Source organism: Equus caballus, chromosome 19 (assembly GCF_041296265.1).
Source record: "Equus caballus isolate H_3958 breed thoroughbred chromosome 19, TB-T2T, whole genome shotgun sequence".
Classification (NCBI taxonomy): domain Eukaryota; kingdom Metazoa; phylum Chordata; class Mammalia; order Perissodactyla; family Equidae; genus Equus; species Equus caballus.
In genome coordinates this window covers 66081567-66109243 of record NC_091702.1, presented here as the reverse complement: position 1 = coordinate 66109243, position 27677 = coordinate 66081567, and the positions used below count along the sequence as shown (strand labels likewise).

General features: G+C 39.7%; 2 long non-coding RNA genes across 8 annotated transcripts in view; one reads left to right on the top strand and one right to left on the bottom strand.

Moving 5' to 3' along the window:
• Positions 1 to 8225: 8225 nt before the first annotated feature.
• Positions 8226 to 27677, top strand: part of LOC138919289 (uncharacterized) — a 62615-nt gene continuing 43163 nt past the window's right edge. Inside the window, exons 1-4 of one of the 2 annotated variants that reach the window (XR_011429334.1) lie at positions 8226 to 8425; positions 9600 to 9717; positions 21561 to 21676; positions 25029 to 25184. This is a non-coding gene — a long non-coding RNA (uncharacterized lncRNA). Of the gene's footprint in view, positions 8426 to 9599; positions 9718 to 21560; positions 21677 to 23900; positions 25185 to 27677 lie in introns of those variants that run through there. The other variant, XR_011429335.1, reaches the window with a different exon arrangement.
• The window catches only part of LOC106781985 (uncharacterized), a 327364-nt gene continuing 308199 nt past the window's right edge, over positions 8513 to 27677 (bottom strand). For all 6 annotated transcript variants that reach the window (XR_011429326.1, XR_011429323.1, XR_011429324.1 and 3 more), the window contains one exon: positions 8513 to 9685. This is a non-coding gene — a long non-coding RNA (uncharacterized lncRNA). The remainder of the gene's footprint in view (positions 9686 to 27677) is intronic.

The following is a 27677-nucleotide window of genomic DNA, read 5'->3' as shown; positions in this document are numbered from 1 at the left end:
ATACAAAATTCATCCCAACAAGCTCCATCAGCTATTCGGCATTCACCACACAGATTTTTACCCAAAACTTCTTTATGTATCTCTTTCATCTTGTACAGGGCTGATTCTGTTTACCTATTTTATCTTGTATAGGATTGATTCTACGATTTTCAATTTCTCAACTAATTATTCCATGAAGTAGAGGGAAAATACTTGCCTTATAGGTTACACAGTACGCAGACAGCGCGTACCCAGTGCACAGCGGGTACTCAGTAAATAATTGAGAACTAAGACGTCTACGGACATCAATGAAGCGACCAGTAGGGATTCTTCCTCAGATACTTGAGGAAAAGATATAAGGATATAAAATACTGCCATCAGAATGTATGTTTTATTGCCTCCTTCCAAATAGAGTCATTTCCTGAGTTAATCTCTACAGGCTCCTGATTTTAAGTAAATAAATGCTAATAAAATGAATTACATGTGGTGAACCAAAGAATCAAAATATTACTACATGTTGTGATTGTTCCCATGAAAGAAATTTCCCATGAATCTTTATAATGGGATTATAACAGACAGTAATATGCTAGCTTCTCTTTACTGCACCCAAATTCTCCCCTGAATTTCTGGTGGTGAAGTGAGGAAAAAAATTTTCCAGAAAAGAGCACAGTGAAAGGTTCACTGTGTGGTAAGTACATAGATATCCTTTCAGGAGGATTTACGAGGGAGGAAGTAACAAGAGGATTGAGTCAAGGACTCTCCATGAAAATGGAAAATGTCAGGTTAACAACAAAAGTAATGTCACTGGGGTAAAGGAGGCTGGAGATGGTGATGCGGAGCAGAGTCCTGTGAAGTTCCATGAGCCCCACTTCTTCATCCTACTGAGCACGTGTGCTTGTTTGACGCCAGAGTATAGCGTGGGGGAGAATAAGAGGGTCAATTTAATCCTGTCCTATTTCTGGTGATTTTGTAATTAACTGAAGGTCCTAAGTATTTAATATTCTTTTTCTTCCTTCCTTGGAGACTAGCAAGGAGAGAATGTATTGTTCTCCCCACAATACACGCTGACATGCATTCTGGCCCAAACCTCTGAGAGTCTCCAACAGGAAAAATGACATGCCAGTAACTTTAGAAGATGTGAGGGTTTCAGGAGTAACAGGGATCATATGGGGGATGGGCTGTCACAAATGTGAATGCCAACTTCACAGCTGGCATATAATTTTCTTGTGTGCAAATAAATGTCTCAACTGCTTTCCAAAAGAATGAAAATGAAAAGGTAAGTAAAGACTAGACTCCCATGAGGTCCAGATGAAGAAGATAGATTTCTATGTCATTCATGAATTCATTTACCCAGGATTTTCCCAAGATCATTGGCCTGTATGAAAGGAACAGGCAAAAGTTTGTAGGCATGTCTTACAACAAGGTTTCACTGAAACATGGGCATTGTTAATTCTTGGCCTAAATATCAGAAGAGAGTCCGAGAGGTGAGCATTAGGCTGCTGAAGGAGAAGATAAGGGCTCAAACCTATGTTGACTCTTCTCAAGCATGCATTCCAGAACCCTCTGGATAGTTACAATAAATTTTAACAACATGAAATTAAAAACAGGAGACAGCTTTTGTTTTAAAAAATCTTTATGCTAATTAGCTGGCTAGAATCGACATTTGCACTATTACCCACGTTCTTCATCCCCACACCGCAACCCAGCTGTTTAACGTTTCTTTCATGCTACGACGAAGTTGCTAAGGAAAACCAAAGGACAAATCTTAAAGAAACAGACTGTCTCTGCCAAAAATATCTTGCTCCCAGGCCTTAAATTCTACCAAGGTGGTGGCCCCGTGCACATTGACCTTATACGGTCCCAGCATGTTGGAATCTGATGGTGAGACTTAGAAAATGGCATGAGTTTCAACTGGTTTGGCTCATGTTTTTCCTTTTAAGTCAGAGAGTTTAGGTGAAAATACTGTTAGATTATAGTGAGGTAGTGGAAATTTTGGGAGAAATTATGCATCTTTTTGAGACCTGGTAATTTTTGAGCATGTTATAATTTCCAGGCTCAATGGAGTTTTCCAGCAGAATCTACTATATAACATCTTAAAAAATACTACTTATAAGTATATTAAACATACCAAGATAAATCTTTAAAATGCCAATAGTTATCCTGATAATAAATAATAGAGGATTTAAAAATGCATGCACACACACACGCGCGCGCGCACATAAGCATGCCTTCAAAACTAAAAGAAAGGGATCTTTCATAGGAAACTTACAGACATACTTAACCACTCTAGGGGCCAGGGATTATTAACTTTGTTTAAAAATCTCACCATATTGGTTAGAAATGACTTTGTGCTTGACTTTGAGCATCTTGGTGGCTAGGGCAATGAGGGAAACATGCTAAGAAGTTGTTTTTAGGAGAAAGAATAACAGTTCTTTGGAAGAGCTATGGTCTTTGTGGCCTGGGTCCCTTAGAGCCCTGGTTCTCAGAATTTAGTTATGAACAACAAAGCTAAGAAATTCCTAATGAGGACATGAGAAAGAAGGCTTCTTGCCATGAGTGTTCAGGAAGCAGGTCTCGGGGACCTTGCAAGCACTGGGCCTGAAAGTTTCAAAGGAAGCTGGGAAATAAGCAGTCCTTTAAATTCCTTACCACTCTGCCTGGAAACCTCATTAGGAAAGTACACCTTTTCTCTACGTCGAGATGGTATCCGGTCCGTGTAAACTGAAAATCATGCAGTTACAGGTTTGCCACTGGATGATGCTCTTGCCTTTTCAGGAAGGCAAAATGAAGCTTGAATTACCATTTCCCAGCACCCTAAGTCTGGCCAGAAAGTGACGAATGATAGGATGATGACAGCAAATTTTGAAAATAGACACCTTTTAAGCAGCAGCATTGAAGGACTAGGTGGCAGAAATGTGAAATGGGAAGACAGACCACCTTTTTCATTCCGGCCTGGGCATGCTGTGGGTCGGGGATACTTTGATCTGATAACCAGGTGGGTTTCTGTTGTGTTGCTCCCAGGAATGCTTTTATTTATGGCCCTGTGGCTCTCAGCATGCAAAATAGGCCACTGGTATCCATTGCCTCCAAAAACATTGTTACAGCACAATCAGAGAATTTAAAATTCACACTCACTCTCAGCTTTTGATTGCAAAAGCCAAGGTTCCTAAGAAAGAGGGCAAAATACCTCGAGGATACCCTGGCATGATCAGTGAGAGGCCCCTTTTCCGCCTCACCCTGGGGGAGCACACTGGGCTGCACAGTGGGAGAAGGAGGGATGGAGGGAAGTGCAGCATCAAACACCTGTGCACCTCTGAGAAGGAGCTGCTGCCATACCCTTGGGTGAAGCCCCTTGGGGAGTACAAGAGACATATTATATACATTAACACTTTGTTTATTATGTACATTAATGCTTCCCATATTTATGAAATAAACTGGTGAGATACAAACTATTTCCTTTTTCCTTCATAAATACAAATGGGCAACTGTGTACCGGAGTGATATTAGAAGAATGCAGCATGAAAGAGAGCAAAGCAGCAAAAACAACAAAAAAGAGGGAGAGGATTGTGTGTGTGTGTGTGGGGGGGGGGGGGGATGGTGAAGAAGGAGATTTATTTAAGGAATTGGCTCACACAATTGTGGAGTCTGGCTCATCCGAAGTCCTCAGGACAGGCTGGCTGGCTGGAGATGCAGGGAAGGGTTGGCATTACAGCTTAAGTCCAAAGACAGCCTGGAGACAGAATTCCCTCTTCCTCAGGGGACCTCAATCTTTTCTCTCTTAACATCATCAACTGACTGAATGAGGCCCAGCCACATTTTGGAGGGCAATCTGCTTTACTCAAAATCTACTGATTTAAATATTAATCTCACCTAAGAAATACCTTCACAGTAATGTCTAGACTAGTGTTTGACCAAATATCTGGGTACTGTGATCTAGCCAAATTTACACATAAAATTTATCACTTTAAACATTAAAACTTTCAGCAGAAGGACTGGAGAATAAAATTTAGGACATCTATCAAAATGGAAAAAGAAGAGAAAGAAGACGGGATATATGAAAGCAAATGAAGGATGGAAGTCTTCAGATTGCAGGGAATCACAGAACGGCCAGCACAGTTAATAAAAAATGAAAGCTATCTAAAAAATTCTTCTGAAATTTCAGAACGTCAAAATAGAGAAAAAATTCTAAAAATTTTTAGAGGGGAAAAAATTACTTCCAAAGTCATACGAATCATATTGGCATCAGAATTGTCATTAGCAACCACTGGGGCTTAAAAGACAGTGATGCAATCTCTTCAAAATTTAAGGAAAAATGTTAATACCTGACTTTGAATTCTGTTCCCAGGCAAACTGTCAACCGAGTAAGTCAGGAAGAAGGGTTTTCAGACGTGATGACTCAGAAAGGCTATCTCCCACATATTCCTGTTTAGAGAGCTATTTCAAGATTTACTCCAGCAAGTTAAGAGGGTAGAAAAAGTATCAAAGGAGACTGCTCTACATATACATATCTGAAACCAAACAGCCAAGTTTATGACTTGCTAAGCAGGCGAGAATGGTGGGTGTTGAATGCAGTCTCTGAGCAAAGCAAAAAGCAGACTTTTCTACAGGTCCTGATGAGGGTGGAGTTAGGGACTGGCTGACTTTAGAAGCACACTAGAGCGAAGTGTCCGCTCGACGGGCAACTGTAGGATGCCTGAGTACTTACATAAAGCTATCAGTGATGGACTGGCATAGGTTTAAAAGCTGTTCTGAGGTATCTTGTTTATGACTTGGGTTTTGGGCAAAATAACAAGTCAGAATTTTGGGCAAAATAACAATTAGTATTTTCTTTTCTTGATCTTGGAGAAGAGGAAATTTTATTCTCAAAACAAAGAGGATGGTATAGGCCCAGGAAAGGTAGAGCCCAGCAAGAGAAGAGAAGTCCCAACTACTTAGCCCTATGGAATCAGGAAGTTGGAAGTCTGCAGGAGAGAGGTACTTAGTGCAAAAGGAGATTGAATAAAATATTAGGTCTGTTTGAGAGTTTGGGGAGAAACGCGATGTAGTGTAGCATCACAGATAGAAACACAAAATTTGGGAGTTGACTGGCTGCGCTTGAGCCCCATCTCTGCTGGTTACACATCTCCACTGTGTGACCTTGAGCATGCTGCTTAATGCCTCTCTGCCTCTCTTGCTTCGTCTGTAACTTGACCATAGTAATAGTATCTAACTTGAAGAGATGTTGTGAGGAGTGCACAATGTGTATTGCCGTCTATTGCTTTGTTACAAATTACTGCAAAATTTTGTGGCTTAAAACAACGATAAGCATTTGTTATCTTTCACAATTTCTGTGGTTCAAGAAGATGGGAGAGGCTTGGCTGGGGAGACCTGACTCAAGGTCTCCGATGATGTGTCAGTGAAGATGATGGGGCTAGACTGGATCACTCACTGGCTGGCAAGTTAGTGCTGGCTGTTGAGAGGAGAGCTCAGTTCCTCTTCCTGTGGGCCTCATCCAGAGATGCTGAAGTGCCTTATGACATAGTGGCTGACTTCCTCCAGAGCAAATGATGGGGAAGAAGAGCCTGGAAGAAGCTATTTTCTTTACAACCTAGTCTCAGAATCACGTTGCATCACTTCCACCCCCATTCTACTCAGTAGAACGAATCATTCTGTCTAGCCCACATTTGAGGGAAGGGGGGATACAAAGGGAGAAGCGTCAAAGAAATTACACAGATTTTAAAACTGTTATATATGCAAAGTGTATAGAACAATCTTTGACATAACCTAAGTAATGTATGTGTCTGGTATTGTTATTATCTTTATAAAAAGTAGACACTTATGTTGTTTAGCTTCTTGGTTGTTGATGTAAAGAAATATGTTTGACTTTTGCACGTTTAATTTTTTATCCAATATTTTGAAAAACTGTCTTATTAATTTGAACAATTTGTTCACGGGATTTTGGGGAGGGGACTTTTTATGAATTCAACCACAATATTGGCAAATAAAGAATATTTTATTTCTTACTTTCAAATCCCTTCATATTTTACTTCTTCGTCTTGTTTGACTGTACCGGCTAGGGTCTCCGGAACCCTGTTGAGAGGGGTAGGGATAAGGGGAATTCTTGGCTTGTCCCTGATATTCAAGGACATACTTTCGACATTTTAATTTTGATGTTGGTAGGATGCTTTTTGCAGATGCCCTTTGTCAGTTAAAATGTTTTCTTCAGGATATAACTTGAGACTTTGTTTTTTTTTTTTTTTTTACCATGCATGGATAGTAAATTTTATTTTATTTTTCTGAGGCTGCTGATTTTTGTCTCTTTGAATGTAAATGTGGTAAACTACATCTTTACTTTCCTCTTCTTCTTTGGATCATCCTAGAGCTAAGTAGGGTCCCATCTGGATGTTTCTGAGTGAAGTAGACCAGGAGTCAGGGCCAAGTCCACTCTGAAAGTTGATCTTTGGTTATTGATTGTTCACAGTTTTGTCTCTTGCAAATCCCTTTCTAGATGGCAAAGTTGACAATTCAGTATATGCATTTATTTTTAAGCATTCTTTTCTAAAGTTAATTTTTTTCTACCGTGCGTTTGGTAAAAACATTCTCTCAGTTTTGGCAGAAAGAGCTCTCAGTAATAAACCTTCCATAGTGCACTTCCCATGCAATGAAACAGTTAATTGGGCCTTTCTGTAGAAAATGCCAAGGAAGAATTAATATGGAAAATTTACATTTTCTAACTTGTTTGAAACAGTGGCTTGAAATATACACACGCACACACACACACGCACACATTCAAGCAAGCAGTGACTGAACTTAAGAATAGAAACAGACTGGCTTCCTGCGTTAGCCTTTCAGTTGATGTGTTTCACAACCGTTAGCTGTTTTTGCCTTGAGTCGGAAGGTGTACCCGTGGAGAAGCATGAGTTCTGCTTTCCCTCAGGGCTCCTGTGAACAAAACATAACATCACAGAGCTGGAGCGACGGCCGTACACTAGCCTGCATTCAGTAAAGCAGAAACAAAGCCTTATTTTACAAGTTTCCTTCTAAAATAAAAAAAAAAAAACACACACAGAAAGTAGCTTTTCTGTTTTGCCTTGGAATTGAGCCCCATTGACCTTAAAAATTTTACCTCTTCCCCTATTTAACACTCCAGCAGGTAAGAATTACTGGCAACTAGCCAGCTGGAAAAGTAGGAGAGCCCCTCTGAAACTCACTTCCCTTCTCTTTTTGACTGTCCTGGAAGTGGTTCATCCTCTGTCCAGCGGTCAGGATTTTCAGAACATCAGGCCTGCTGTCATAAGCAGCTGCAGGTGGCAAATCCCAATAAATGTCAAATAAATTGTTGATTTCACTCACTTTGCATCCTGTGTCTCTCCTAGGAGAGTGAGGGTTGGTTTAAAGAAGAGAGTGTATGGGAAAAGCTGGCTGAGTCTTTGTACGTGTTGGCAAGGCATAAAGAAGGGCAAAGCTGGCAAGAGACAGAATAATAATTACTACCATGCTTGGACTGCCCAGTATATGCCAGACATTTATAAACATAATTTCATTTATTCCTTTACCACTCCAGGGAGCAGGCATTCTTATCTCCAGTTTACACATGAGAAGCTGATGCTTAGAGCAGTAAAGTAAATTTTGCTTCGGTTAGTGGTTGAGCTAGGATGTGAACACAATTCTATCCAAGTTTCAAGTCCACGCTGTTCCTTGCCTTGGTCATTCCAGACAATACATTTTCATTTACACCTCCTTGTGCTTGAATACGTTGCCAATGTACATATCTAAAAGTACAAGCAAGTTTTAACAGTCAAATATAATGGTAAATGAACTAGAATAATCAGTTATATGCGTGTTGAGTAATACTGCATCCTGTACTATGTTGACAAATGCCTCCCTTTTTGCGGTACTATGGTGAGACAGTGTCTTGCCAAGTGTTCCAAATTCAATAGGTTGTGGATTTTAATAAACATTCCCTTTAGGCAAATAAGCAGCACAATATTTTTTTTAATGGATCATTAAAGACAACATTCTGGTGTCAAAGAGCTTTCAGAATTCAAAAGTTTGATTGGTCATCACTTGCTTACGATCATGAACAAATTACCAACCAGTAATAAGTATACCAGCTCCAACAATTTTATTAACTTCAAATGATACCACCTGCATTAAAACTGTTAGAGAACTAACAGACCTCCTTTCAATAGATACTTGGACAACTGGTTGTTACATTTCCAAATTTATGTTTTTGAAAAAAATCATTCTGCTTTTATTTTTGCAAGCAACTCTTTTTCTATAAATAGCTGTGAATACAGGCCTTCTGGAATTCAGAGAACTACACCGTTTACAAAAGCGAGATACCTCTATGAAATGCAAGAGTCTAATTTTATGGACTTCCAACTTTTTTCTGAGGAAGTTGTGAGAAGAGAGGAGAAACTGGCTGTATCCTGAGGGATATGTCCATAATGGTGAATAAATGAAGGTAAGCATGGTGTTTCCATCCTATTAAGGAGGTAAAAATTGTGAGTTAGATTGACCTTCAATTTGGAATAACTATATAAATAAGCAATCAAAGAAGAAAACTGTAATTTTATTTGATATAGCTTCTCCAGTTTTATTTCATGCATTCATTCATTTATTAATGTTATTTACTCAATAAACAACCAACAATTATCAACAACTGACAATTTCCCAGGATAGAGTGCAAGGGAATTTTTTGCTTTTGTGGAAAAGGGACAGAAAAGAGATGTGTACAATGTGTGGGACACTTAGGAAGAATGAAGTAGCATCCTGTAAGGGGACCTTCCATCCAGTATGGTTATAAGAATCTATCCTCTCCATTTTTTTAAGGATTCATTGTGGCACATAATAAATACTTAGAAAGCATCCAAATAATTTAAATATGTGTAAAGCAAAAAGTGAAAGTCTCTTCTGATTCGTTTACCCAACTCTGACAATTTTTACTAAGTGTATATCCATTGAGACTTTTCTTATGCTTATATACAAATACATATTCGTAAAGATGTTACAAAATGACATCACGGTATATGTATTTTCCTGCTTCATTTCTATTACAATGTTATGGTCCTCTTCCTCTATCAGTGCATTTAAATCCACCTCATTTTTTTTAAACAGATGCAGAGTATTCTATGATATAAATACATCACAATTAATATAACCATTGCCTTATTCATGGATATTTATAGTGTTTTTATTTTTCCCCTTATTGGTAGGAACTTCCGGTTCCTATCAATATAGTAATCATCATGAGCTTGTAAATTCCCTTCTCCCAAATCAACACTGAAGAAATTGTAGAGGGAAACTTGGACTCAACTTAAAAATGTGAGACAATCTAGGGGGGATGAGGGCTGCTTTGAATAATGTGGAGGAAGCTGCGGTCGTGTGAGGTAAAAGGCAGCTCTTGTAAGTGTAGGAGTCTGTGTTACTGAGAAGTAGTTGATAGTTTCTTTCATCTTTTCCCCACTGTTGCCTTGTAACAGTGACTGTTTGCCCCTTTTCTGCAGACACCTGAGCAATGGTCTGGATTCCTGCAGTATCCAGAGAGCAGCTCAGAAACCTTGAGAGGTGAATGGCTGGATCAACTGGTGGACGCTGATTAACCTTTGACATTGACTCCTCCATTTCTCCCTTTTAAGGCCACAGGGCAGATGAATTTTCATCTCTTGAGACTTCCTCCTCCATATGCTGTTTCTCCCCGGAGGCTTAAAAATGAAGGCCTGACCTAAAGAGTTGTTTGGTGAGACGACAGAAAATGTGAGTGATTAGTTGTGGGATGCTCCACCTTCAGAAGAGCCTTAAGGTTCCTCTTCTCTCCTCTTGAATTACAGAGCTAACACACATTGGGGAATGACTTTCTGCTTTACCCAGTACACACTGACAGAGAGAGGAACTGATATTCTCAGGGAGAATAGGTCACAGGCCAAAATAATAGGATATCTGAAGAGGACAGCTATCATAAAGGAAAACGCCCAACTGAAAAATATAAACCAAAAAAAGCAGGTGTATAAGAACAGATGGACCACAAGTTGAAGGGTATTAACTATACTAAAATGGATAAGGGAAGACATTAAAAATATGGAACAAGAACAAAAAAAATCACAAAAAAATAACCAAATGGAAATAGTAGCTTTGAAAATATAGTAGTTAATAAGAACACAATAATCGAGATAAATAATGGAATAACATGCACCTAAAGAATGTATTAGTGAGTTGGAGGATCAGTCTGGGGAAACTTCTGAGATTACAGCAGGGAACAATGAAGAAATTGTAAATTAAAAAGGAAACTTAAGAGATTATGGTGGATAGATAGAAGGACCGATATCCAGATAATAGGCAATTAGAAGGAGAGAAAAAAAAATGAAGCTGTATGAATATTTTCTAAAAGAAATGATAAACAAATTTAGGGGCCAGAGAGAAGAAAAAACTAACACTTAGGCAAATATTAGTGAAATCTAAAAAAAAGAAGACAACAAAGTTTTGAAACCCTCTAGAGCCCACGAGTGGATCATCTACAGAGAAATAAGAGTCAGACTGACAGCAGACTTCTGTACAATAACACTGAATGTGAGAAGACAATGGAGCAATACTTGAAAATATCAGAGGAAAAGAATTTTCAGCTTATGGTTTTATATTTATAAAAATTTTTATTCAAATGTAAATGTCTAAAATAAATGTTTTAGCACACAATACCTGAAAAATTTGCCACAGAATGACTCACATTGAAAACTATTTGGAAAGAAGTTCTCAAATAGGAAGAAAAATAAATATTAGAGGAGATCGGGTATTAGGTAGTCATAAGTATTGGAAGAGTTTGTAGTTATTTTAAAAATGGTTAAGGCAAAACAAAAGTAAATGAAGAAGAATTTCTATAATAATTCAATTAATATTCTAGATAACGTCCGCAACATGTGGGTAGGTGGAGCATGAAAGGTCATGAAAGCACAAGAAATTCAAGTCGGGGGAGACATACGACTGCTATTTCAAGCCACAGTTTAAAAAGCAAGAAAGAAGAATGTAAAAGCATGAAATACACAAAAGGTGGAGCAAATTGAAACAGAAAAAGAAGAGAGTAAAGTCCAAAAATGTCAGCAATCACAGCAAATTTAAATGAATTAAACTCACCACTTAAAACAGATTGTCAGATGGAATAAAGAAATGTCAAGACTGAAAGTAAAGGTGTTTAAAAATGAGATATAACAGGCAAATACTAATTATAGGGAAGATAGAGTAGCTATAGCATTATCAGACATATAGACTTTAAGGCAAAAGGCAGCCAATTCATTGAACAGAGATCATATGGTTATGAGGTGTATATATTTACTAGGTTAAATTCACACTTGTGAATTAAATTACAAAGCAAATGCTACACATCTGCTAGCAGTTCAATTAGAACCATTTGTGGTAGAAAATGGATGGGCCAGATTCATTCATTATCATGCTTACTGATCTGCATTTGCTGGAAGATGGAGCAATTATTTTCATTTTCTTCATGTGGCTGCCAGGGCTATGATTTCTTTCTGTATTCAGTCAGCAACGCCAGGTACCTAGTAATACGATGAGACAGCACTCTTCCGACATATAGGCCCCTTTCTTTATCAACATCACACTTCATGACCAAGTTTAAAGCAGCCTCATGAGTGCCACAGGATTCCATGCCCAGAAAGGATGGTCAACAGAACACCTTTGGAAACACCACTTTTCACTATCAATGGTAATCAGCTGAGCATGAGGAAGCCGGTAGGTCTTCTTCTTCTTTTTTTTTTTTCTTTGAGGAAGATTAGCCCTGAACTAACATCTGCCGCAAATCCTCCTCTTTTTTGCTGAGGAAGACTGGCCCTGAGCTAATATCTGTGATCTGTGCCTGTCTTCCTCTACTTTATATGTGGGACAATGCCACAGCATGGCTTAACAAGCGGTGTGTGGGTCTGCACCCAGAATCCAAACCAGTGAACCCTGGGCTGCCGAAGTGGAATGTGAGAACTTAACTGCTGATCCACCAGGCTGGTCCCGCCTGTAGCTCTTCTTGAAGGAGGAGGAAGTAATAGTAGCCATCTCCTGCTCAAAGTCCACAGCAACATAGCACAGCTTCTCTTCAGAGTCATTCAGTTCCATTCTCAGCTATGGTAGTGAACCTAGAACCTCTCCTGCTTGAAGTAGTCTGTCAAGTCACAGCCAGCCAAGTCCAGGCATGGGATGGCATGCGGCAGGGCATGACAGTTGTATATGGACACTACATTAGTGACACTACCCCCAGAGTCCATAACAATACGGTGGTATGACCAAAGTACTCAGGGACAGTACAGCCTGTAAAGCAATGTACACAGAGGTTCCACTGAAGGTCTCAAACACAACCTGTGGCATCTTTACTTTGTTGGCCATGGAGTTTAATGGAGCCTCAGTAAGGTTTGTTGTCGAAGGTAGATGCCAGGTTTTCTCTGTGCTGCTTGGTTGGTGATGATGTCCTCAATGGGCTACTTCAGGGCCAGAATTCACCTCGTGCTTTTAGCCTTATCACCCATGATGCTACTCTTTAGTCTCACGTCTTCCATAGTATCTTGGGCATCCAACAAAAGAGGGAAACACGGTTCCTGCATCTGTACTGAGATAACCATGAGGTTACAGACTTTCTCATGAAGTTCCTGACAGTAAGGGGTGCAGCCTCATCACCACAGCTGAGAGAGATACTGTGTATGAGTCAAGAAGAAGCTAAGCTATCCTGAAGAGGGGCGGTCATATCCAGAAAAATCATGTCTGCCAGCATCAGAGCCATCATTGTTGCTGAGTGTAGAGATTCCTTTCTCCATCTTGAGCCACCTGAGCCCATTACTGCATTGGCTGAGGAAAAGCTGGGCAGAGAGCACGTGAGAGCAGGAGAATCTCAGATTGAATTTTACTCATTGTGATTTTGAAATATTTCAAGCAAACACTGGATTGTTGCATTGAAAAAATATTACTGCTGGAAACAATAAATGTCCTATACTTTAGAGCTAACAAGCTTATGTGTAATTGTTGTGTCTTCCCCCAGTTATATTATAATATCCTGGACACGTGCTTAAAATGTATTTGTTAATTTACTGATAAATTGTCTTCATCATAGAGAATAATCATTTTACACATTGGTAGGCTATTTAAATGTGTCGTTAAATACTTTCTTTCCAAATTAATTATTAACATATGTTGATTTAAAAATGCACATAATATCACAAGAAAATTTTCAAACCATTCATGCTTCCACTGATGATTTGGTGCTAGATGGGTTTTAAGTAATTAATTACAAAAGGATTTGGTTCTGACAAGTATCATGGTGTTAAGCAATTAACACAAACATTAGCATATGTGGATTTTAGAAATCTGCCAAATAGCAAAGCTGTTGAAATAAATTAGATGGTTTTTTTGGTTTTCATTTTCTGCTTTAAGCGACAAATATCTACAGTTAACACAATTAGAGAATAGCCTTTAATTTTAAGCTATCAACAAGATGTATTCGCTGAGAAAGCGACTGTATATGTAGGTGTGCCTTTATTTTATGAGGCTGGAATCCAGTCATGAAAATAAGCTCTGGTCTAGGTGCCCAGTGTCTGAAGAAATCAGATCACCAGATCTAAAGGAAAGTTAAAACATGCATGGCCCCTCGTTCCTCCCTTTCTCTTTGTTTAAATTTCTTAGGTATTTGTGTTTAAAGGAGCACTCCCAGTGTATTTGTTAAGGGCAAAAGCTTATATTTTCTTAGTCTAGTGAAAGACAAACACAAGAAAGAAATGAAGGGAGAAATGGCTAAAAGGGAAATCAGGAAATCTGCTCAGATATTCTGTGACCGCATCCTCACGTCTACATCTATGATGGCCTGAGCCACCTGGTTCGCCATGGTCTTCTAACTGCCTCTCCACATCTCTTCATGCCACCTCTACGAGCGGCCAAGATGCTATTTTAAAAAGATGAGTCAGATCCTATTTCTTACCCATTTAAATCCCTCCAGTGGCTTCCTCATGTCCAGAGAATAAAAGCCCAACACCATACCGTGGCCTATGAGACCTGACACAGTCCTGTCTCCCATCCCCCACCCCGCCTAGCTGTTCTGCCTCACTGAGAGCCACACCCCCACCATGCTCCAGCTATAAGGTCTCCTGGCACAGGACAAACCAAGTTTTCCTGCCTTAAGGCTTCCCAGCTGTTCCTCCCTCTGCTAAGACAACTCTATTTCTAGGTCTTTGCATGGCTGGCTTCCTTTAGGCTTTCACATCTGTTTAAATGTCGCATGCACAGAACTTTCCTGATCACATAAGATAATGCATCTTCTGTTCCATCTCTCTCTATTCCTTCACTCAGCTTTGGTTCTTCATAGCAAAAATCACTTCCAAAATTCTCTTGTTTGTGTATTTATTTTCTTCAGCCCCTCCTCTACTAACATGTAGGCTCTGTGAGGGCTGAGACTGGAACCATGCTGAGTGCATAGCAGTGGCTCCAGGATGTTGATTGACCGCATGGATTGGGAATACGTCTGAGGATGATTTAAAAGGCTGGCACAGTGTTCAAGTTTAGGCCTCTGAATGAGATTTCTCAGAGCAATATATCCTTATCTTCTTTTTTTGTGGTTTTAGAGTATTTGGAGGATGCGAATACCATCTGTCTTGTTTGATTATGCTTACAATCCCGTCTTCAAAGAGCGGTGTTGGAATAGCATCCATAGTTGGTTAATCAGATGCTAAGTCACATGCATCCTCACAGATCACACTTTCAGGGAATCCATGGGAGAACTTTGTGGCAGAGTGAGTAGAAATCACTTAAATTTACCTTTACACATTCTAATATGGTTCATTGACTTAGATGTCAATGATATGACATTGTAGTTGTTCATTTCTGAGAGCTGAAGAAAATAAAATACAATTTATCCAATACTACTAGGTTCTAGCTACTACACTAGGTAGTAACTGATGTACAGGGATAAAAAAGAACCGAATCCCGCTCTATAAAATCCTACACTGGGATGTATGACACTTAAATAAATGACCATGAGATAAGGCCGACCACAGGAAATATTGTTGTAGAAGAATAAAAATTTATTAATTTAACTTATGAGATTTGGAAAGGCCTCATGCAGAAGGTAGAATTGATTAAGTCCTTGAAGAATGATATGACCTTGACAGAAGGGAGCTGGGGGACATGAACCCAGCTAAGGACAGAACCCAGTTGAATGTTTCATTTAAAAGAGGGTTGAGAGACAGAGGTCAGCAGAGGAGCTGAAGAAGAATAGTTCAAACAGACAAGAAACAGACAAGCTCAGGGTCACAAGGGCCAAGAAGAGAAAATTAAAGGGTGGGGTTGTAGATTCAAACACTGCAGTTGTATCAATAGAGGCTGAAAAATGAGAAGGATGCTTTTGCCAATAAACCAGAAGTGTGTCATCACACTAGCCAAAGGGTAGGGGCCCACGTAAGTGTGGAGGACTGATACAGAGGCGGTGAATTAGAAGAGAATGCAGACCTGGCTTGTAAAATGTTTACAGTACAGGGAAGGAAAGCAGTGGAAGAATAACCTGAGAGAAAAATAAAGTAGAGGGATTGTCTTGGCTCTTATTATTTTTAGGATAAAGAAGATTTGAGCATGTGTAGAGGTCTGGGGGAAGTAGCTGAAGGAAGAGTTTGGACATGAGGGATGACCGGTGGCACAAGAGGACAGGAGAGACAGCAGGAGTGACGCACAGGAACTGACAAAGGAGTCGCCTTGCAAAGAAAGAGAGAATTTCTATTCTGAGGCAGGAGGATGAGAAGAATAGGAAAGCAAAATATAAGTCATGATAGACTAGGCCTTTTTGTTCTATTGTGGTAAAATTCACATAACATAAAATTCATTGTTTTAACCACTTTAAAGTGTACAATTCAGTAGCTTTTAGTACATTCATAATGTTGTAAAGTATCTTATTCCAGAACATTTTCATCATCCTAAAAGGAAACCCTGTGCCCATGAAGCAGTCATTCCCCTAAACTTCCTTTACCCTGGAAGCCATTGACCTGCTTTCTATCTCCATGGATTTACCTATTCTGGACATTTCATGCAAATAGAGTCATACAACATGTGGTGTTTGTGTCTGGCTTCTTTCAGTTGGCATAATGTAGTCAAAGTTCATCCACATTGTGGCACGCATAAGCCTCTTGTTCCTTTATACGGCTGTATAATGTTCCATTGTATGGATACACCACATTGTATTTGTGCATTTGCCAGTTGATGAATATTTGGGTTGTTTCCACTTCTTGGCTATGATAAAAAATTCTGCTATGAACATTCACATACAAGTTCTTGTTTGAACACTTTTTTTCGGTTCTTTTGGATTCCACCCAGGTGTAATTGCTGGGTCATACAGTAATTCCACATTTAGCTTTTCAAGGATATGTCAAACTGTTTTCCACAGTGGCTGGATCAGTATACATTCCCATTACCAAAGTATAGGAGTTCCAATTTCTCGTCATTCTCATGAACAGTTGTTATTCTCCATTTTATTACTACATTATTATTATTATAATTGTTATTACCTTCTTAGAGGGTGTGAAGTAATCTCTCTTTGCAATTTTGATTTGCATTTCCCCAATGATAATGATGTTGAGCATCTTTTCATGTCCTGATTTGTCATTTATATATCTTATTTGGAAAAATGTTTATTCAAGTCTGTCTTCCCATTTTTAATTGGATCATTTGTCTTTTTGTTGTTGAGTTGTAAGAATTATTTATATATTATGGATACTAGACTCTTATCAGATATATGATTTGCAAATATTTCCTCCTGTGAGTTGTTTTTTCACTTTATTGACTGTGTCCTTTAATGCACAAGTTTTTAATTTTGATAAAGTACAATTTATTTTTTATTATATCATTTCATCTTTTGGTGTCATATCTAAGAATCCATGGCCAAATCCAAGGTGATTAAGATTTACCCAATGTTTTCTTCTAAGAGTTTTATGGGTTTAGTTCTTACATTTAAGTCTTTGATCCGTTTGGAGTTAATTTTTGTATATGAGATGAGGTAAGGTTTCAGCACTATTCTTTCGCATGTGGTCATTCTGTTGTTACAGCACCATACATTGAAAAGACTATTCTTTCCTCATTGAATGGTCTTGGCACCCTTGTTGACAATTAATTGACCATAGATGTGTGAGTTGATTTCTGGACTCTCATCTCTGTTCCCTTGGTCTATGCATCTATCCCTGCCAATACCACACTGTTTTGATTTCTGCAGCTCTGTAGCAAGTTTTGAAATCAAGATGTGTGAGACCTCCAAATTTGTTCTTTTTTAAGATTTATTTTGGCTGTTTGGGGTGCTTTGAAATTCAATATGAATTTTAGAATCAGCTTTTTCATCTAAAAAGGAATTGAAATTTTGATGGGGATTGCATAAAATCTATAGATCAATTTGAGGAGTATTGCTATCTTAACAATATTCAGTCTTTCAATCCATAAAAACAGGATATCTTTCCATTTATTTAGAATTTCTTTCTTCCACCAATCATTCCATTACCCAGCTTTTTCTGCCAAGCTTTTCAGTTTGTCTGTTACTGCCCTGTTATCTCTTGTCCCAAGTGGCAGCTGCTAATTTCTTTGCCTTTGAAAGGTTTTGATGAATGCCCCCCGAGTAGCCACCTTGGATTGGTCTGAGTTGGGCAAAATAAAGGCAAGCCCTTTGAGGGGGTCCTGCAGGGAGCCACCAGACAGGTCGAAACACACAGCCACAGTTCTTTGAGAATGAGTTCTGTTCTGCTCCCTCTGGTACTAGAAACCTGTACCAGCAATGTGACTTGTTGTCTCCAAGGCTGTCTCTGAGCTGAGGAGTAGGGAATGGGGACAGATAAGCTGAAGTGCCACAAAGCTCTCTTACTGAGACTCGGGTGATTTTTTTCTTGATTAAGCATTTGCCTGGTTGCTATAAACCCTTGATTAGTTTCCAGAGTTCTGATAATTGCTTCTGACAGTTCTTGCCAGCTATTCACTGCTTTTGCGAAGTGACAAGATTCTGGAGTTCCCTGCTCCACCATTTTCCCTGATATCACTCCGAGACTAGGTTTTTGACAAGGTAGAAACCTCCAGATTTCCGTGGCTCAATATCACAAAGGTTTATTTCTTGCTCCCGATTCATGTCCACGTGTGTAAGCTGGGGCTCTGCTCTACCTCTACCTGAAGACAGCATGACAGAAGAGCCAGAATCTGGAGCTGTGCCGAGAGCTACAGTGGAGGGAAAGGGAGGGTGTCAAATCATCTCTGACTCTTAAAGCTCCATGTGCAAGAGGCCCATTCACATTTCATCAGCCAAAGCAATTCACATGGCCATGCCTAACTTAAAGGGGTGGGCAAGGACACTTCTACCAGGTGAGCAGAAGGAGAGGGAACTGAATATCCGTGAACAGCATAAGTTGTGCAAGGAAACTTGAAGAGATTCCTATTAAGGTTACAGTTAAGAGTATTTATATTAAATAGACTTGAGCCTCACAGTCAAGTAAATGGTGAGGTAATTTGCTATGAGTACAGGAGGTGAAGACCATGTGGGCGCCCTGAGGCTATGTAAGCCATTTGGAACAGTTGTTACATGTAGGTAGTTCCATGCAGTGGTAATTTAACAATACAAGGAGCTGTTGAGCAGTGTGAAAGCCTGGCTGAAGTTAGCTACATATTCGTAATGCATCTAATACTTGTGGGATATTCTCCAATAACGCTTCATAGCTCAAGACAAACAAAATATATTTAGCATTATGGGGTGACCAACAACCTAGCATACCACAAAAATAGAAGTGAAGGCCGTGCCTGAATCTGGGTAATTGTGCTAATCTGAGATGCATTTTCTTTTCTGCTTACTGGCTCATATGACATTTTGGACAGTTCAACCTCATTTATTCTACTTGGAATAAATCCAAATGGAATGAAGTGAAACCTATGGGAGAAGACTTGCCTGTGGCTTGGCTGGCCGATCTGCCCACAAAATGCTATTGACAAGATATAATTATTGGCCTCCAGCAAGAATATTTAAAATATTTTTTTATCTTAAAAAATGGATATGTGACAGCTTCTATTGTTTCACCTTCAGAAGTTTATAAGAGATTTGGGAAACAAAAAGGAATGATAAAATAAAAGATTATTTGTGGATTGAAGAGAAAAACATGAGATTTAAAAACTGGTGATCAGGTACTCTCTACTTACACTGAAGCTGAGAAGAGCCAATTAGATCACATGGAACAGAGCTAACTACCCTTTTGGAACAGTGCATGAGGCAGCAGGGTCAAAGCTGAATCTGGACCCTAGAGAGGCTACCATACTGATTGACAGCTCTGGGAAAATTCTGAGAGGTTGATTGTTAAATGTGGGAGGAGCATTCTGGCCAGCTGATGGCAAAACCAAAATCAAGACCTAGAGAACATAGATAGACAGCTGCTTAACACCTCACTTTCAATGCTACCCCGATGTGATGTGCATGACATTAAGTGGGAGGAAAGTACACAGTGTCCTAGGCCGTACAGCCATCAGCCTTATCCACTTACTCACAAACCTCAGCCTCATCGCTTCTCCTGGGTAAAGCCATGAATAAGACAGAGGTGACTGAAAGAGTAACTGCCTTCAGAAAAGGCTTTTACAAGGCTCTATAGGAAGTTTCCAGTACCTCTAATAGAGGTGCTTGAAAGAGAAGTTGACAGCCATCTGTCTTGAAAGCTTTAGATTCCACTCCATAGATAGGCTGATTTTGTTAACTCAATAAGCCTTTGCTGGGGATAAGAACCATGTTAGTCACACACAGGGAATACACAGCCAATAACAAGTGGTCACCGTCCTTATGAACCTTAGAATATAGCAAGGGTTAAGGAGTAGTTGTAGACCTCCAAAGCTAGAAAGAATTTAATAAGGGCCACAAATGAGGCAGAAACAATGCCCAGGGGAGTTTCAGATAAAGCAGTGCTCCCATTAGTTGGATGGACGGGCAACATTTCACCACATTGAAAAGGTGTGTTATTCCAAGCAGAAGAAATAATGTGAACACAGATGAAGGCGTATGAGGTCTTTTCTGGAAATAGAGTGTACCAGTTTAGCTAGAGGAGAGCATGCTACTGATCTATAGGAGATAAAATCGAGAATGTTCAAGGAGTTAGACCATGCAGAGCCCAGAATGCTAGGATGCAGAGAACACGCTTTATTTAGTTGACAATGGGAAGACACTCAAGGCTTTAGAACTCTTCCATGACATGATCAAAACTGTATGTAAGGAAGATATCACTCTAATTGTCATCTGGGGTAGCCTAGAGTGGGGACTGGAGGTCAAGGTAACCGATTAGGAAACTGTTTTCGTAGCCCTGGGTAAGATATCAGGACTTGAATGAGTATGGTGACAGAGGGGATGAAGGCAGCATCCAGATGTGAGTAGCAAGACCTGGCAGGTGATTGGGTGTCAGGGAAGGGGAGGAGCTAAATTTGACCTTCATGGTTTGAGGTGAGTAGCAGCCTTTAATGGTACCATTCACAAAAACAGAGGAATCAAAAGAATGAAGGACCAGGAGGGAAGAAAGACCAGCTGGTCTGCAACCTCAGACACATGGAGCAAATCATCTGGATTCTCTGGGTCTCCTTAAACCTATGTAAATTAAGGGAGTTGGGATTGTTAAATAATTGCTAACCATCCACACAGCTGTATGAGTTGATTTTTTGCGGAAGGAGGAAGAGTTCATTTTGAAGTATCTTGAGTTTGAGATACTTCTGGAGTATCCATCAGATACATCTAGCGCACAAATAAAACTCCGAGTTTGGAATTAGAAAATATGGCAATGTAGACCATTTAAGATGTATTCAAGACCATTCAGACCTTATTTTAACTTGTGCGAAATGTTGTGGAAAACTATCCTTTTGGCAGAAATTGTATACATCTGGGTTGTATCCAAAAGTGTATTTCTTTTGGGAAAAAAATGATGCAAATGTGTTATACTAAGTTTGAGTTAGAAGCAGGTGAAAAAGTATCTTTTACTATTGTTAAAGGATCCAAAATTCCTTTTGGTACTTTGCTTAGAGTGAGAGTTTAAAAGTTGAAACTTCACAGGTGTCAAGTTATCACTGAGGAATTTATTACTTATTAATAAAGTCATGGCTACCACTGAAAACAGTCTTGTACAGAAAGCAAGGTCATTTTCCTAAAACTGCTCAAGTGGAACAATAGAAGCCCGACTTCTTTGAACTTTCCTGAGGTGAATGGATTGGCAGACAGGGAGGAGTGATGGAAGGAACATGAATAGGGAAACACGATAAAACTGAAAAGATAGATTCTTCTTTTCACTCCCTTCTATGTTTATTAATGAGGAAATTAGAGGCAACAATTTGAAATTGCTCAGTGTTTAGGTTCCAGACACAAGTAGAGAGAAGCCAAGAACTGTGAAAAATGAAGTTCTTTTTCACCATGGCACAGGTTCTTCAGCAGCTCATTTAATAGTCTTTTAGAAAATGGTATGAAACATGAGAAGCACCAGTCTAGCAGTTTTTTATTTTGTATTTGCATTTAGAAGTACAATTTGTTTGTACACATGTGTCTTTAGGTCAGTGTCTGAGAACATGGGTTTATTTTGAAAGCTTCCATTCTTTCACAGATGACACGATGGAGAGACCAGTCTCCTCTTGGAACTTCTACGTATGTCCACAGTTCACACAGCTCTGGGAGCGGGAAGAGTCCATCTGGATGGAGAGTCATGGAGAGTTTCACAAGGTCTGTTCATGTGTTAATCCAATGAGTTACAATGCCGTTCAGATCTTACTTCTACCTCTTGGTGGTAGACAGGCAGCCCCTAAGACAGCCTCTAAAACAGCCTTCAATAAGCCTCACCTCCAGGTATTCACGACCTTGCACCATCCCCTCTCCTTGACTACTATCCGCTAACTACTTTATCAAATAGAATATAGTACAAGTGATGAAAGATCAGGTTACAAAAAGACCATGACTTCAGTCTCGGGCACACAGCCACCCCCTCGAGCCCTCTCTCAAGGACGCCAGCTCCTATGCTGTGAGCTGTCCAAAGGAGAGGTCTATGTGGCAAAGAACTGATATCTCAGGCCAGCAGCCATGTGAGTGAGATTGGAAGTGGATCCTTCCCAGCGGAGCCCTGAAATGATGGCAGCCGCTGCCGACACCTCGACTGCAGCCTTGTGAGAGGCCTGAGCCAGCTCAGTCATGCCTGGAGCCCAGGTACACGGAAACTGTGATGCGGTAAATGTGTGTTGTTTTAAACCACTAAGTTTTGGGGTAATTTTTTATGCAGAAATAAAAACTAATACATTTTATTATTGCAAAAGACTGGTGAATTGACCAACAGTAAGCTACAAAAAGATTTCTGTAAAGTCAAATATACTTCTGGAAGACCATGTGGTTTATCTCCAGAAGAGCAAGGATTTCTAAAGGCTCTATCTTAAATAAGAAATAAGCTTAGTGATGTGAATGTTTTCCTTTATAAAGTAGACATTACTTCTTGTGATGCTCAGATCTGAGGAGGTCTGTTCTGGCTCCTGGAGAGACATGATTATTAGGAGTCTTGTAGGATCATTGGGAATAGTACACACTGTGCCATTTTGTCTTTCATTCCTCCCTGTTGTTTTAACCAACTGAGTCTAGAAACATGACACCATATACAGATTGCCGATACCATCTGTATTACTTGTGTGCACCTGAATTATCTTTGTTAATATTAATAAGGTGTTGTCCTACTAATTCAGTATATGATATACTAACCTAGCATGTTCCACTCAGCATGCCTCCTCTTCTTTGATACTGTAATCCTGGCCAAAGTCATCAGTTGGTAATGCTGAATATCCAAGGCTTTGTAAATTTCAGTTTTGTATTGGAAATTTTTTGGCATATTCATACTTGAATCCCTGCCTTAAAGTAGTTTTCTCCAAACTGCACACTATGTCTCTTCTGCAAAACTTGGAATTATCACAGCGATGGATCAAGAAGGCCACGTGACCCAGGCCTCACATTCATGAAGGCATGTGCAACTTAGACGTTTAGGTTATCTCCAAATGAAGTTATAAGTGACTTATATATGAGTTATATATATACACTCATCATTGAGTGTTGAACTTGTACAAATTACTGGGCTTCATTTTCTGGAGCATACTATGGATAAATATTTATAATAAATCTTACAATTTTCTTATGGGTATTGCAATTACATTGCATTGTATTTTTGGATTAGATTAGTTTACTAAATTTTTTAAAATATTCTGCAATTTGGGGAACATTGGTTGGTATTTTTAAATTTTTTAATTTATTGGAAGTCTCAAAAAATGAGAGTATCTTGGGCTATTTGATGTTTGGGCGTTTGTGGATAGATCACGACCAATTCCTAAGTGTGCTACAGCATGCTGCCTTTCCTCACTCTCCTCTGCCAGTTTCCATAAAGAAGATAGAGGATGACACTGACGGGAAAGGAAACAGAGTAGATAAGAGGGAGCTTGCTAAGTGTGGACACACCTTCAATACTCTTTTAAGAGCTGTCTAAGGTCGCTTCTTTATAAGATTTTCCTGTCTTCTTCAGGTAAAGCTTTTTGAAGTCCTCAGCATTTTCTTGATATCTCTATGCTCATCCTTCTTATGTTGCATTGTAATTTGGGGTGATTATATATTACTTCTCCACTCATCTCCTCATTCATCCCTACCCCACATCAGACTCTATACTCTACAAGGCAGAAAATGTGTCATCCTTGCTTATAGACCAGGTCCAGCCTAATCACAATGCCTGGCACAGAGTGGACACTCTAGACACCTCTGTTGAACAAAAGAAAAAAAGGAAAGAATAAAGAGAACTTTTCCTTCTTCCTTTTGTGTATCCATATGTCCAGAGCACTTCAGATTTTGTATACATTGATTTCATGTACCTACTAGGCAATCAATTTCATGGAAGACATACTGAGTGTCTAGTGTGTTCAGGCATTGTGATAGGCAACGTAAGTTACAGAAAGCCAGAAGATGAGTGCCCTACTCAAGAAGCTTGCCGTCTAATTAGCAACTTGGATACCCTAATTGAAAAACTAGGTTTCTACTGTCATTTAAGTACCTATGGTATGACCAAGCAAATACTTATGCTGTCCATTAGTGAAAGAGACCACTGCAACCCTTTTAACCAAAAAGTTGAAGTGAATTTTCCATATGTGCTGCTTGCATTTTCTCTTGGTACAAAGTTCCAGTCAACATACAAAACCTCTTTGAAGAAAAAAAAGAAATAAAATTTATGTAGAAATTTACTTAATCCTAAGTGATGGGAGACAAAAAAGTCTTTCACCTCTCTCAAACCACATAAAGGACTTTCAAAAGCATTTCAGCATTCCTGGGCTCCGTTCCCGCCACATATCCTACTAGCCAGACAAGGAAGTACCTCTTTCCCTATGTGAAGTCTCTTCTGTTGGACAATTAGTTCCACGTCTTGGGATCTCATTTCCTAAGGTCCTGCCAGTGACCTTCTCTTAAAAACCATTAATTCTTGTGAGACTCTGGCCAGGTGAAGTTTGGTCTGGCTTCTGGACAAGGGCGATCCTGAGCAGTCCTGTGAAGCCTGAAGCAGTATTGCACATCGCCCTGAAGTCGGAACATTTTTGGCCCTGCGATGACTGGCTCAGTAGGTAAAATAACTGGATGAAGCTTCACTGTGTAAGTCATAACTCTATAATCACAGTTGTGTATTTTTTTTACAAAAAGGATTAGGCTTTGGGGTGGCAGGCAGCAGTGGTGAGCCCTTCCAGGGAGTTCTTGTGACTCTTGCCAGGGTTATTTATACTCGATGAAATGGTTCCTTGAGCTCTGCCCAATGACTGCTTCCCCACCTATCCACCCAAGCCCCATCTAAAATCAAATCAAACCACACACACCTATGTCTCTGCCCTCTTTCCCTGAACAGTTGGAGTTTTATAAGGTTACCTTGGAACTCCTCTGGCCTTTCCTTTAGAGCAGATCAACACTTGTTGACTAAGACTGGTCCTTTGTTCCAGGGAAAAGAAAAGGTCAAGAGAAGTGAGGAGCATTTTCTTTTTGACTATCACCTAAGGATCTCTATTTTTCTTCGTTTCAGGCGTATTACCTTCCAATGTGTCTACCTGTCTAACAGAGGAAAATACACATTCTGAAAGATGTTCTCTGGCTAAGCACTGTGCTGCAGCTTTCTGCTCTTCGAGGTCGAATAGGAATTTAAAGGAAGAGAAAGGGACCAAGATGGGAAGCAATGATGGTAAGTGAAATAAAGGAAAAGTAAATACTAACTATGAGAAGAACCATGCAAGTTTTGTTTTTGTAAGCTGACTAGAAGGTATCATTTCCTGACCATTCTGGGTATTTATGACAAAGCCACTGTTTCACACATGCTGACACTATATTCCATTTACTCGACCCGTTAGCTAACTGAGTATAATCCAGGCTGGTGAGAGGCACTGGAGGACAGGGCCAGTTCTTGTTCTCTCCTGAAATTTCCAAATCCATCTCAGTCTCCTCTGGCATTACCTGAGTGCTCTCTGCATAGGGGTGGTCTAGAGCGGGTCCTAGGCTAGCCCCAAGTGAGGCTCATGTATGCGGAGGGTCCCAGCGTTGGAGTGACCTCAGTGGTCTTGGCATCAGGCTGCTCTCCTCTTCATCTCTGTTTATTTTAGGCCTCAGTCCAGGCAGGGATCCTGGGGAAGCCTATTCACATGTCTTGCTGAAACTCTTGTGATGCTTAATTTCTAGAGCAGAAGCCCTTGCCTATTCTGTGACTTAGGGAGAAACTACTACTGTCACTTCTGCTGTTGTAAATGCCATCTATTCCATGCCAACTTTTAATGAATATGAATAATCTTCATGACCAAGATCAACAATCTCATCTGTTTTAACATTTTAGAAAACTGAGGCTCTAAGAAAACAAGTAACATGCCAAAATTGTTAACCAGCTAGCAAGAGGCAGAATCAAAATTTGAGCCCTAATCTCTCCATGCTGAAAATGGATGTCAGTATTTTTTTTTTACTCTAAAGTCATAAATTATTTGATATATGAATTATTAGCCATCAACAGAGTTTGGTTAACATAAACTCACTTGGAATTTTAAAATTCATCTTTTTTTATAACTTGAAATTTCTTTAAAAATATGTATTTTATATATGGTCAATTACAATTCAAGTCATCAAATGTTTTCTGAGAGCCGGGGGTGTGCCAGGTTGTGTTTTAAAGTTGGGGTTAGAGCAATGAACGAAACAAATTCAGTTCCTGCTCTCATGGTGTTAGATTGTTTATTTTTGTCTTTAGTGAGGGGAGACAGGACATAAAAAAATAAAAAATCTATGCACAGGTGATGATAAATTCAATGAAAAAAATGAAGCAAACTAAGGGGGATAGAGAATGAGAGGGATAGGGGAGGTCTGTGCTAATTTTGAATAGGTGGAAAGGACTACCTTTCTGACAAGGAGAAAAGAGACTTGAAAGAAATGATGGAAGGAGCCATGTGGCTTTCTACCAGAAGAGCATTCCAATGCAGAGAACCTGAGTGCAAACGTCTTAACGTGGAACCATGATGTGTTCCAAAAATTGCGAGGAAGCAAGTCCACCTGGAGCAGAGGGAGAGGAGAGACTGGAGGAGGATGTGATTAGGGCTGGCTTAGAGAGCCAGCAAGAGCCAGGTCCATGGTGGGCTTGGAAGGTCATGGTCACAACAAGGGATTTGGACTTCCTGCTAAGATTGGAAGCCAATAGTGTGGTTTGAACAGAGGGAAACACGATCTGACCTAGTTTTTAAAACGTCTCTCTCAGGTAGTCTGTGTCAAACCCAGCAGGGGAGCAGGTGCAGGGACATGGGAACCCACATGAATGAAATTGGTAGTATGCAGGTGACTAATGATGAAAGCTTGAACCAGGTGGGAGGAATTAAAGGGCAGCAATTTGCTGACGGGTTGAATGTGGTGCATAAGACAAAGAGAGGAGTCAAGGATGACTCTTAGATTTTTTCCTTTGGTAAGTAGAAGGATGGAGTGGCATTTATTGAGATAAGCAAGCTGTGGGAAGGGACAGATTTGGGGAACTGTATTAGGAGAAATCACAAGTTCTGTTTTAGATATGGTAAGTTTGAGATGTATATTAGCCATTCGAAGAGATCTGTCAAAGAGTCAGTGGGTATTAGAGTCTGGAGCTCAGGGAAGAAATCAGGAATGTAGATACAAACTTAGGAGACATTGATGTATTCAAAACTGTGAGACTGAAGGATGTCATCTAGGCGAAGATAGAGACTAAGTGAAGTAAAGAAGAGATAATGTTCAAAGACTGAGCCCTGAGGCGTTCAAGTCACAGTGGCCAGGAAGATGAGAAGGACCCAGCAAAGAAGACTCATTTCCAGCAAAGGAGCAGCAAGTAAAGGACAAAGAGGCAGAAGAGAGAGTGGTGACCCTGAAGCCCAGGGAAGGGAGTATATCAGGATTCAGGTAACAAACATCTGTGCCAACAGAGGATCTTAGGTCAAGTGCAGTAGGGACCGACACAGTTCCAGTGGATTGAGCAAGAGGGACATGCTTGATACAGTGTCTGTATTTTGAAGAGAATTATTTTTAATAACTAATCCATTCCAGAAAATTACTCACCTGACAGCTACACCCTAAAAATTATGTTCCCTCTAGTTATACATAAATATATAATCAGAAGTATGAACAAAAAGAACATAGTACTTCATATTGTACTTTCCAGAACTTGCCCCCAGTCAGGTGAAGA